General features: G+C 35.6%; 1 protein-coding gene across 5 annotated transcripts in view; it reads right to left on the bottom strand.

The window, feature by feature from the left end:
• LOC138696060 (serine-rich adhesin for platelets-like) overlaps positions 1–11,867 on the bottom strand; it is a 106,811-nt gene extending 94,944 nt beyond the window's left edge. For 2 of the 5 annotated variants that reach the window (XM_069820570.1, XM_069820573.1), the window contains exon 1: positions 10,442–11,512. The gene's annotated coding sequence lies outside the window, so the exon portion shown is untranslated. Of the gene's footprint in view, positions 1–10,441; positions 11,513–11,711 lie in introns of those variants that run through there. The other 3 variants (XM_069820572.1, XM_069820569.1, XM_069820574.1) reach the window with 3 other exon arrangements.
• Between the last annotated feature and the right edge of the window lie 479 nt (positions 11,868–12,346).

The raw sequence follows: 12,346 nt of genomic DNA, 5'->3' as shown, positions 1-12,346 counted from the left end.
GAACATTAATAATGTGACTTTATATATAGGAAAATGGGCAATTGTATTATCTTATTTAATTTCGGTTTTATGCTTTAAATGTAAAATAAATGTACAATTAAGTTATTTGAACTGCAGTAGTTTCAATATTTTAAGCGTTGTAGAATCATTTGGGGGCGAAATCTTAAGGTAGGCCTATTTACTATAACTATAGCAAATTCAAGTTAATTTAAGGCTGTTAATCCCTCTGTCCCATAATAATTGTTTGGTACGCTTTTATTTATTGTCCCATATTAATTGTCCAATTCGCATAATTTCACATTGACATTTATATAGGAGCAAAATAAAACCTGGTATGAGTAATATAACTTTATTACTACAGGATCAGTATGAAATGGCCAATCAATTAGCCCAAGAAACATAAATACAACTTTATTAGTCCAGGATCTGTACAAATTGACTAATCAATGAGCCAAAAAAAAAGACAAATACTCATACAGCTTTACGACTCCAGAATTAGTACTTACAAATTTGCCAATCAATGAGCCCCCCACCCCAAAAAAAAACTCCTAGGTCTAGGAGTATAACTTTACTACTCCAGGAGGAGTACAAATTGACCAGAAGTTAGACAAACAAAAACATTCACCTACGAGTAAAAACAAACGAGAATGTTTGTTGGTCCAGGAAGGTTGTCATTTCAACAGTTTGCCTTGAACCGACAGATCTACTGCTGTAGTGCTACTCTAGCCTCATTGTATATGTTCCAAGGACACTTCATGCGAGATGACAGGACATTGAGGTGGTCCAGATGTGCCTTTTGCATATGGGGAATCTTGTAGTTGTTCCTGCCACTGACTTACATTATTTCAATGAGATAGTACTGCAAAGTGAGGAAGACGTTTTTGAGCTTGTGCGTGTCAGCTGAGAGAAATCTGTTCCAATGGCAGCGATCAACTCATCAATAGTCTGTGGAACTGCCTGATGCTGGAGAGGCTGAATTGCCCGGAAGTACCACAGCTCTAAAACATTCATATCCAGACTCATATGACATCCAAAGTGATTCCACTGGCTGCTGCAGCCAGGTGTGGTCATTGGGAGCAATATGCGGATGCGCACTGTCCTGCTGAATGGACACCTGAATTCTCCCTGTGCGTGGTCCATGAGGTCATTTTGCATTTACTGCTGGGATTAATTTGCTGATGAGCATATTTCAGTAAACATATTTTGTGACAGTTAATGGTCTGATAACCATTGAACAAGCAGAATGATTCCTGCTATTCCTCTTGGCAGGCTCCTTGCTGACGAACGGCCAAATGCCTAGTTTCCCATCAAACCACTGATTACGACCAGTACTGCAACGAGGCCGGGCTACGGCAGTCAGAAACATGATCTTGGGAATAAATATTTGCTTTTGCATGTTCGCTGTGGGTATGGTTCATTGGGCAGTACATACATCTTCTGACCATTTTTCATCCATATGAATCGTCTCCATCATCGTCTTGAGCTTCGGATTCTCGCCTTCAGGAACTGTGGTAGGATGCAGCATTGATAAGGCAAATTTTAGACATTCCTTTTTGTTACGATCAGTCAATAATGGCTCAATGCATTCGTATGAACTCTGATCATCCCGCCTTCAGACATCTGTGTAGGATATTCTTAGGGCCATTTAGCATGTTGCAAATGAACAAATATTCTGCCGCCTTCCCAGCAGCAGGTGCTGAAGTCATTGTAAGGCAAGATCCTTCTTCTTTGGACCGACGTTGCCCTTCATCCGTGATCCAATTACAGCATAAATGGATCCACTTTCCAAAGAATACTGCTCCTGTTGGCATATATGATGCACTGTTCTCGTACTGACATGAAATTTCTCAGCCGGACCTGTTATGGCACCTTTCTTCATCACTCCAGCCATATTGTTTTCCAACAGAAACTAGTCTACCATCTGCCGTTCACTGTCCATAAGGTTCTTGCTACCTGTCACTTACTACCGCGAGTTGTGTTCCCAGGGTGTTCATGGCTGTTCAAACGTACATACTCACTGCAGGATTATGCTCTACTAATGATTTCCAGTGTGCCTTGCTACACCGGTTTGCATACAGTGCCACACCGGTGTGTTGAAAACCCAACACCCTCTTTTTGTAATCTTCTGGGCAATGTGTGTTGCTTGTCACAATAAGATCATATTATTGCTCTAGACACAATCTAGCGCACTGACCTACTGTGCTTTTCCTCATGCATGCGCATCCCATCTGACTCTTCTGTAATACCATTTCAGAGTACCAGACAATTATTACGGAACAGAGGGAGTATTTATAGCCTATTAATAAGGGGTATGCTCAATTCAGATCTTTGTGAAAGGTTTTGCAAGTCAAAAAAGTTTGGGAACCACAGACTTAGGCTAATGACACTAATGACAAGAGGTTTAAAAATGTTAATATTTTTCAGATTTTGTAAATTTTTTCATCATTATGTTATTTATACGTTGTTTACATTGTGAAAAATTACACACATTAACATTTTAAATATTCTCCAAGTTGCCTTAAAAACGATATCTCTCTATTGCTCAGTGGCAACTAGGTTGCTATGAATTTTGAGCATCTTCTAATGCCTACATAACTTTTAGTATCCCCCCCCCCCCTTTATATGAGCTAGACACAGATCAGGTACGAGTATATCTGAAAAAAGGTAGAAAATTAAAAGCAAAAATAAATCTGAGCACTAATGGGATGAATTTGAGAAATTAATCAAATAATGTCCTCTTGCACATTATGGCATTTTTATGTGACAAGACGGACAAACAGAGCTAGGTACAAACGTTTATACAGTAGTAAATACTCATAATACTGCATACCGAAATACTTAAAAGGACAGTCGGTCAAAAGACATAATGAAAACAATACTAATTGGGGGGTGAGGGAGTTTATTCTTCCAACAGAAACCAGTATGAACCTAATGGCAAAATTTGTTGCAGTTCATTTTTATGTTCAGATAGGTCTGGTAATATAGTATAAAAAATATATATTTTGTACTAATGGCAAAACTTAATGGACCATATTCATAGACAATTCTTAGCGCGGGCTTCTGGTGGATGATCAGCGAATTAACGTTTTTCGTATTCATAAACCAGTGTTAACGATATGATATGATATGAATCCTGTACAAGTAATCAGTCGATAGCCAGGGCTAGTTTAGCATGCTCGTAGCATGGGCTAGCGAAATGTCTATGAATAGCACCCAATGAAAGTTATACATATAATTTCACATTTGAGCATCATTTAGATGCAAATAAACAGAACTTTGTAGTTCTTATGGGCATATATTTATCATATGGTAGGTCCTAATAATGGCTCGAGTTAGTAATTACATTCTGATAAAAGTATTAGGCCTATACCACAGTAAGAAAATAGAGTGCAATGAACAATTTAGCTATGACAAAAGGAAAATAAATTTCAACTTCAATCAAAGAGAGAATGCTTTAGGCTCAAAACAATACACAGAAACGTGATTACACTAACCAGAGACGTGAACACTGACAAATAAATTACTCCAGGCAATGAATCTTAAAAACCATCCCAACATTACAGCTGCATTAATGGTTACATGCACACATTGACTAAGTAAACTTAATTGCATCAACTATCATTTCAAAACTAAACACATCAAAGACTAAATATCGTTCCTAACAAATAAAAATAATGTTACAATGCAGCAGACAACAAAACAATGAAGCAATGAAGCAAAACACCCAGCAATGAAATTTCGGATAAAACAAAGAGGCTTCGAAATTATCACCTGCTCTAAAGAAATTTGGTATGTACATTAGGGTGGATCGAAAATGTGTGATTTTTTTTTTAATTCGAAGTTGGATAGAGTGAAAAAGTTGTATTAAAACCCAGTACTTAAGCACAAAAAATTTCAATTTTCTAAAAACATTTTTAGCTGGAGCACAATGGCCTTGAAATTTTAGAATTTTTGTAAAATTACTATTCTTATTTATTAAAGAAATATATGACAGCCCTCCACTTGACATAGACTGTAACTTGTCATTGTTATGGTTCATTTTATACTGTAACAATAGTTAATTATCATTATTATCCTTTAGTACCTAGTGTTGCATATGCAATGAGAAACTGTCAGTATTTTTATATTATAAATAGAAATCAGTTGTAAAGTATAAGCTTTTTCATTAAGTTATTACTAAAGTCAATTCTCCACTATATACAAAATTACCAGGCCAATAATTGAATGAGCCATTTACAATGGATGTCATTGCACAGAATCCCAAGAGCTATGCTTTGTTATCTCCTTCATGGAAAGAGATCACTGAGATGTCCCAAGAAAAACGCTAGAGGGACAATTCTTCTTTGAGACCATAATGGGCCACATGACCTAATACAGGGGTTCTCAATCTTTTTAAGATTGTAAGCACTGCCCACAGGCAATGGAATATTTTTAATATATAAATGCATAAATAAATTAAATGTCAGATAAAGTAGGCCTATACACATTTAAAACACTCACTAGGGTAATGAGATCCTTGAATTTGAATGTAATTCAAAATTTCAGCTATGTCCAATAAGATAAGAATCAATACATCAATCATGATCGTGCTTTCTTATTGAAGTATTTCATAAGTGAGAAAGTTTTATCGCATAGATAGGTCGTTCCAAACACACATTTGAGAGAAACACTCTGTTGTATTTGGAACCATTTTGTATCTTCTGCTTCCCAAAGGCTATGAATTTCTCCTTTTAAAACAGTTAATATTTCAGCTCTGAGGAGGACTGAACTTCTGTCCATTAAAGTTCCTCACGAGCTGCCATATTATTCTCCTGAATGATCTTGATTTTTCTGACTAAGCTCACGCTGAACTGAAAGGGATTATTCATAATGAAGTACGGAAAGGCCTACTAGATTGCTAAAATTATAATAGATGGCTAGGAACACTATTTGGTAGTATAATAGATGGATAGGAACACTATTTGTTCCAGATGTACAACAAAGTCTGCATTGAAAAAAAGGACCTCAGGAATATTCGTGCTTGCAAGCATATTTTTACTCGCATCATGAGAGCACCAAATGTCATTAAAAGAGCACAGCACCATGGTGCTCGCGATTAAGTTATTAACTTTGTACTATGGCATGATATTTCACTCTAGCCAATCAAAATTTAGATATGGGGGCTGGGAGAGGAGGCGTGTGTGAGAAACCTCCGAAAATTTTGAAAAATAATTCTAGTATTAAACTTAAATAGTTAAGAATGAAGGTATGGATTCTGTGTTACAGGTTAAACCAATCCAGAAATCAGCCCTCTGCAGTGCTGAATGGTCAGACCTTCAGACTGTCATGCAGGCAGCCCAGGTTCGATTCCCAGTCAGGTCTGGAAAAAATCCAGTGACACTTGTGGCGGACAAGGTCGCAGTTGGAACTTTTCCCCAAATTAGACATTTATATCATTCTGTCACCATTTCTTCATTTCATTGTCATTCCGTAGCATTTCCCAAACACCAGCTGGTGATGCATGGGGTTGCCTGCTCGAAACCTGGGCACACAGAGAACCTTAGTGTGGTCAGCTGGTGTAGATTATGGGAAATTTAGCGCAATAGACCTTAACAGGCCGCAGTGCTGGGCTATAGTGCCTCCCCTCCGTTCAATTCAATCCAGAAATCACAATGGAGTGCTGGCTACCAATAAGATCCATTCCTCCCTTCCTCACACCCACTACTGCAAAGGTCTCCCTCAGAGGGTTTCAAGTTCTTGAATGACTCCTTTAGATCCCACATTCGTATTAGCGTCATCACAACCAATAGCTACCAAATCTGAAAGGTATATATTGTTTCTTCCTTTTACTTTGCTGAAAATGGCACTAGCAATATTTTTTGGCTGTTGCTGATTCGATCAAAGATGCATGACCGAGATATTCCTTGCCTGGTTCTTCAATTCTAGAATAATACTCTTCCAATTTCATATCCCTGTGACTTCCAGCATCATACGTGTTTGGTCTTTCTTCCCATCAAACTATATGGAATGAGCTTTCACTATAGTTGCAATTTCTTTACTTCTTAAAACTTTCGATTTCCAGCCAACTCACTTTCTATTTAGCTTAGATCTGTCAATTATTATGTTTTATTTTGATTCACTATATAAAGTCTTCTAGAACTTTGGTAACGATGGCTGCAAATTTTCTTGATGTGACACCAGCTCTGTCCTTCACTTTTGCTAATGCTGGAGGGATATTCTCATTTATGAGGTACATCATCTCTTGAGTTGTCTTCTTGACAGCTTTAAAGAATATATCCAACAGTAGAAAGTTGGTTGAAAGTTTCAGTCAAAGATCTCTTGTTTCTTCACTCTTTTCAGTGTTGCAATTTCTTTGTTTTGTAACAACGATTCTGATGATCACCATTGTCCTATATCGATGGTGTTGAACAGGAACCAATATTAAAAAAAAAAAAAAAAAAAACAAAAAACGAGATTACACTTTATTTCTATCAAACAAGTTTTCCCAAACCTTCTGCAAAACATCTTGTCGGCCTCAGTAGCATAGGCCTACTTGGTATAGCACTGGCATTCTACTCTCGAGATTGTGGGTTCGATCCCGGCCCAGGTCGATGGCATTTAAATGTGTTTAAATGCAACAGGCTCATATCAGTAGATTTACTGGCACGTAAAAGAACTCCTGCGGGACAAAATTCCGACATACCGGCGACGCTAATATAACCACTGCAGTTGCGAGTGTTGTTGAATAAACCATAATTTTTAAATTTCACACACATCTTAAGTCAAAGCATGGATACAAACTTCACAAGAAGAAATTTAAGTATCACCTTATGTCAGAAATTTGTTTATTATCGAGATATTAAAATGTTTTTTTCGCTTTCCTGTAAAACTGAATTTTTTTACATATCAGGTTGCTGTTCAACACCATCGATATGTTCTTTGCTCTGTTAAAAAAGTTCTTTCCGTTTTAGGAAGTTCACTGTTCTTGTCACAATGACACAAAGTGAAATCTGGACACTTAGCCTACAAATGCCAATTCTTTCTTTGCCCTTTCACTTCCTCTATTATCATCAAATTTTAAAACATTTCTTGCTCTTCTGTGGTAACTGCTAATCATCATTGTTATTCGGTGGAGAGAAAATACGGGGAATTGAAGCACTTTTCCAAATATCTTCTACGTGTTTTGCTATCTTACTTGAAATCACATCTCGACTGGTTCTTTGCTTCCAATCCCCTGCAGGTGCTGAGATCTTCCAGAGTTCATAAAATCTTCCCTATTCTTCTAACAGATTTCTTCCTAGTCAATTTAGCCATCTTTTCTTCTATTTTATAATGCAAAAACACAACGGCAGTAGAACAAAACAAACTGCTACACTGCAAGGCACTCTCAACACTGTACTGCTGGCCAGGAGAATTTTATCACTAAGTCATTCCCTCAAAATCGCCCCCAATCCCACAACTCTTACAAATAAAGTAACAGTACCAATTCTCGAACTCTTGTAAGCTATTAGGAGGTGCAGTCAACAATAAATATTAAGTCAAAATTAACTATAATAAAACCTAAAATTCTATCATTTTTATTTAAATTGTTTCAACTTCATGTCAATTGCGATCCAGTGAAAATTTATTCTACGCGAATATGTTTTCGTGTGTTTCAATAGAACGACATTTTGCAACTCTTTATCTCTGTTCAAAATAAATAGGCTATTCTAAAAAAATTGTTTCGATCTACCCTAGCATATAGTATATAATTCCACCACAAAAATAAATAATATTCCTCCAGAGGTGGCATAATCAGATTCTGTAACAATAAAAGACCTATGTACGGGTCGGTAAAAATCCAAATGTGAACAATTTGTAAAGGAGCAGGATGAAACGCATACCGGTATTAGGTACCAAAATTCTATCTTCAGACATTTCAGATAACAGTCCATTTTGCAAAGCTTCTATAACTGAAACTCTGAAACACGTATTATTTGAATCAATACAAAATTCCTACCGAAGGAAGCTAAAGACTAAAGAAATAGATTAAGTACAATGAATAAACGACTTCACAGAAATCTTAAATTACAACGCAAAACTCCAGACAAAAACAGGTGAAATAAACAGAGAACGTCGTGTAGGTTTCATAGTTTGAAATGGAAATATATAATATATAATAAGCAAGCTGGTATATATTAGAGAATGGGCTTAAGAATATTTCAATGTAATATAAGTTGTATTCTTAACACCTTCAACTGCAGAGATAGGCTATTCAGAATCGAAATTCAACGTGTGTAAATAAAAACCGATCTACAAATTTTTCCTGGAGTCCTCTACTATCAGGGACAGGATTCTTTTATGTTCTATAAATCTACAGTATTACGGAACCCACAGTTTCATTTTCCTCATAACTTATCTGGGAAAGTCATGTTAATGATTTTATTGCCCACTAAAATCCATCGCTCTCAGCTGAGTCTGACCCTGCAAACCTAGGACACAACGATTACCGAGTTTTTGTGTAAACAGAGATCATTGTATACCAACATAACCTATTTTCGCGGACACGTACTTCACTTTCGCGTAGCAACAACAGTGGTAGGCGTACATGCACTAGTCTGATGGAATAATTTGTCATTTTTTTAATTACTAGTGAATAAAATAGAAACCCGATACTAAGTAATGAATATAATAGTGATTATTCGAATATTATGACTCAAATCCCGTGAAGAAAGGGCTGAGATAAATCAGAAGTATTTCAAATTATATCAAAGGTAAAAATAATACGTCAGTATGAATAATAACAGAGATTACCACTTTCAAATATTTTATTATTTCATCTGTGAAGGTTAATGACATTGACAATATAAATAGGCTACAAGTAAATTAACAGATTGGGTTTCTAAGGTTCTCGTCAATAAACGGTTCGCAAAAACGACTGTGACAAAACCGAAACCACCAAATAAATAACGAAATATATTAAAAATTATAGCCTAAACATTATGGAAACAGATTAATACTGGATGTTATCTTTTTATAGTTACGTCCCATTGTAACAAATTGCAGATATAGGCCTACAATATTACAAACTCTAGGAAAAAAATTTGTGTTAACAGACCATGAAAACGCTGAGGAGACGAGTTTCGAACTAGGACCTAATGTGAAATCGGAACGGACCAACTATACAGTTTATCATAATTTTGGTATATTTACCGATGTAAACATGTATGTATGTATGTTGTGCATTCCAATACCGGGGTTAGTTTGGCCTTACAAGTAAAATTGATTAAGCACATTATCAAGGTATGTTTACAGTCAATGACATGCTTGACTTTACGTTATTCTCATCCTTACTCCCCAGTACTTTTTACTTTGAGTTAGTAAATTTTAATAAACATTCATGGTTTAAGATGGAGTTAAGTTTTCACATATATGTTCTTAAATTACAATGTTTTGAAAAGTGTGGGGCTAAGATGCACTTGATGACAGTCTCCTGTACAAATTATCTAATTTGAGTTTCTGTCGTTAAGTTTACGAGGATGTATTCCAAAATGTTATCTTCATTCATACGGTACAAACACGCACCCAAAATTTTGGCATCTCTCACAGTCTGAGATATTGTGAAAAGCTTTTGTTTGTACTATCGACGAATTAGTTGAAGTCAAATGTTAATGGTAAGAGCCGGATATTTACAGTAGCGTTATAAAACAAAATTCTACAAGGACAATAAGTGCACAGGATTTGTCTAATTTCGAAACGATATAGGCCTACAACAAACCAAACGTTTCAAAAATTTGGCATGCAAAAAATACGCTTATTTCTGTATAAAATTAGCCTATCATGGCGCTATTTACTAAGTATAGGCTTGAACAAATGTTGAGGTTAGGTTGCCGTAACATCAGACTAAAAATGTTTTATTCCTTCTTTCGAGTATCCAAGTGAAAACCTCTATGTTGAACTTGGGAGCAGAGTATTCTGAGAAGTTCTGTCCTTAATGTGATTTAAACATTTATACATTTCAGATCAGAGAATTACAATAATTGGAAGTAAATTGTGTTAGTCATTAATAATACCGTAATATAATATTATTGCTTTATGCTAAATTGTATAAGATAAAAATCTCTAAACGTCTTATGGCATCAGGTAATTAGGTAATGTCGGGCTTACTGTAAAAAGGAAACATTAATAATCGAGCAATCAAACAGCCCCACAGGAACAGCCATACCAACTCGGATGAATTTTTTTCTACATTTTTACAATGTAAAACCAACAGCTTTAACGCATTCTTCTTAAAACAAATTAATTTTAAGTTGCAGGCTAATATATTTACCCATTTAACAACACGTGGTCTTAAACGTAACACACATCTGTAACACAACTTCTATGGAAAAACTGATACTTTTTTTTTTACTTTTAAAATGTTTGCAAGCTAATCAGCATAACAGAATTCTAATCTTACCAATGAAATTGAATGAGAACTCACCTTACATTTGAATGATCAGGTATCTGTTTATCAAGACAAATATGAAGTCAGTAATCTTCCATAAATTATCCATTGAGAAACTTCGCTGAACATCACACACATTTCACTCAATATAAAAACTTTCGAAAGCACCAAGTTAGCGGCTCATAGGCCTATATGTCAGAGCACTATTGTAGTATATTTGGATCTTATCATTTTCACCAAGAACCAAATATGACCTAGGTATATCGTATTTTTTCGTTAGCCTTTTCCGTTAACTTTACACACCATAGTCTACACACTCGACCACAAACTTAACAGGTTCATTAATATTATGAATAAAAGTGAAACCTTGTAAATAAGACGCAAAAGATGAATTCTTTGTTCTAAATATCACTGGATACACTTAAATCTGCGAAAGTAATCACAACAAAGTGAATACACTAACTAAAGATTGTTTATATTGTTAATGCACGCTTTAACCGCATATCGGCATATTTTGCTATAACATAGTGGGTATTACAAATGATGACCACATAATTCATTACTTTGTTGTTTGCCCCTATGAAAATACAAAAATGTAATTCTGTAATTACTGTAAACATTTATGGAATCTATGGTGTCAATTTGACATTACGTTTTCGGTTATTCAGCCATCGAACATATTCACTTTAATAGGTAATTAATATCCATAGTCTTATAATAATCACTTTAAACACACACACGATCCATCAAACTTAATGCAAACCTTGTATCTGACCTATAATTAACCCCAAGTCAATTCCTTAACCTCCCCAATGTTGTGAATAAAACGATACCCGAGGAAGGATCTGTGCATCCATCCAATATGTCCAATATACCACTTATGCATGTAATCCATATATCAAACACAATAAAACATTTTAAAGGGCAACACAACAACATACTTGGCTGTATTAACAGTTTGCAATGCTCAGATTGCTTAATGCTTGCGAACAAGCGTTCAAGGGGAATCCGACCTCCATTTTGTGACATGGGGGAGTGGAAAATCCGCTTCTGCAGCATGTTCAGAAACTTCCGTCAAAAATAAGTTAAACACACTATTTTCACAGCCACTGCTATTATTAAACACACTTAAAAATAACACACAGCACCCTATACACCTTAAAGTTCGTTTTAAACAACGACAGGAATTAAATTCACATCTAATTTATTCATCCTAGATTCGAAAACCGATCCCATGAAGATGGAAAATCTTTCCTTACCCCAATTTCAGACTACCATATACGGCGTCAAAAAAGGCAATACCTACCTTGCGTCAGTCTAAATAAATGTAAAATACATCCATTGCATTGAATTCTTTCACAACTTATCACATCTTACCTAAAAACGAAGAAAAAGCGGGCATAATTTGGACGAAGTCATAAACGCCATGGAACAATAACAAGAGCCGCCATTTGCAATGCTCGGAACTGACATGCGCAAATCAATCAGTGGAATTCTGGGTACCATTCCCGCCACACGACAGGTTGAAATAAGCAAATGGAGATTTTCTATTGGTGGAAACCACGTCGGCTATTACTCTATTGGGCAATAGAGAAAAAGAAATCAACAAAATCATAATTATTTCCTGTTTAATTGTGTGAAACATCAAATTGTCGACAGTGCCACTAATTCAATCACAGGTGCCCTTAATACTTCATAATATAAATATATATTTATTCCAAAATTGTAATGCCAAAGGATGTTTCAACTTTAGTCATATAGTTTAAAGACGTTTAATTCTTTGAGCTTCAGGACTTGCAGGGTACAATTATTCATATCACTATTTCTTTTATTGACATCATTTATTAACATTGGTAACGTATACAAATAATATTTTATTGAGGCATCGTATACAATTCTGCTGTATAGGCAATATGAACTCCTCGGCCGTGATGAGTTATG

This window comes from Periplaneta americana, chromosome 3, assembly GCF_040183065.1.
Source record: "Periplaneta americana isolate PAMFEO1 chromosome 3, P.americana_PAMFEO1_priV1, whole genome shotgun sequence".
NCBI classification, from domain to species: domain Eukaryota; kingdom Metazoa; phylum Arthropoda; class Insecta; order Blattodea; family Blattidae; genus Periplaneta; species Periplaneta americana.
Note: the sequence above shows the minus strand (reverse complement) of the source record. Positions and strands in the feature narration are given on the sequence as shown.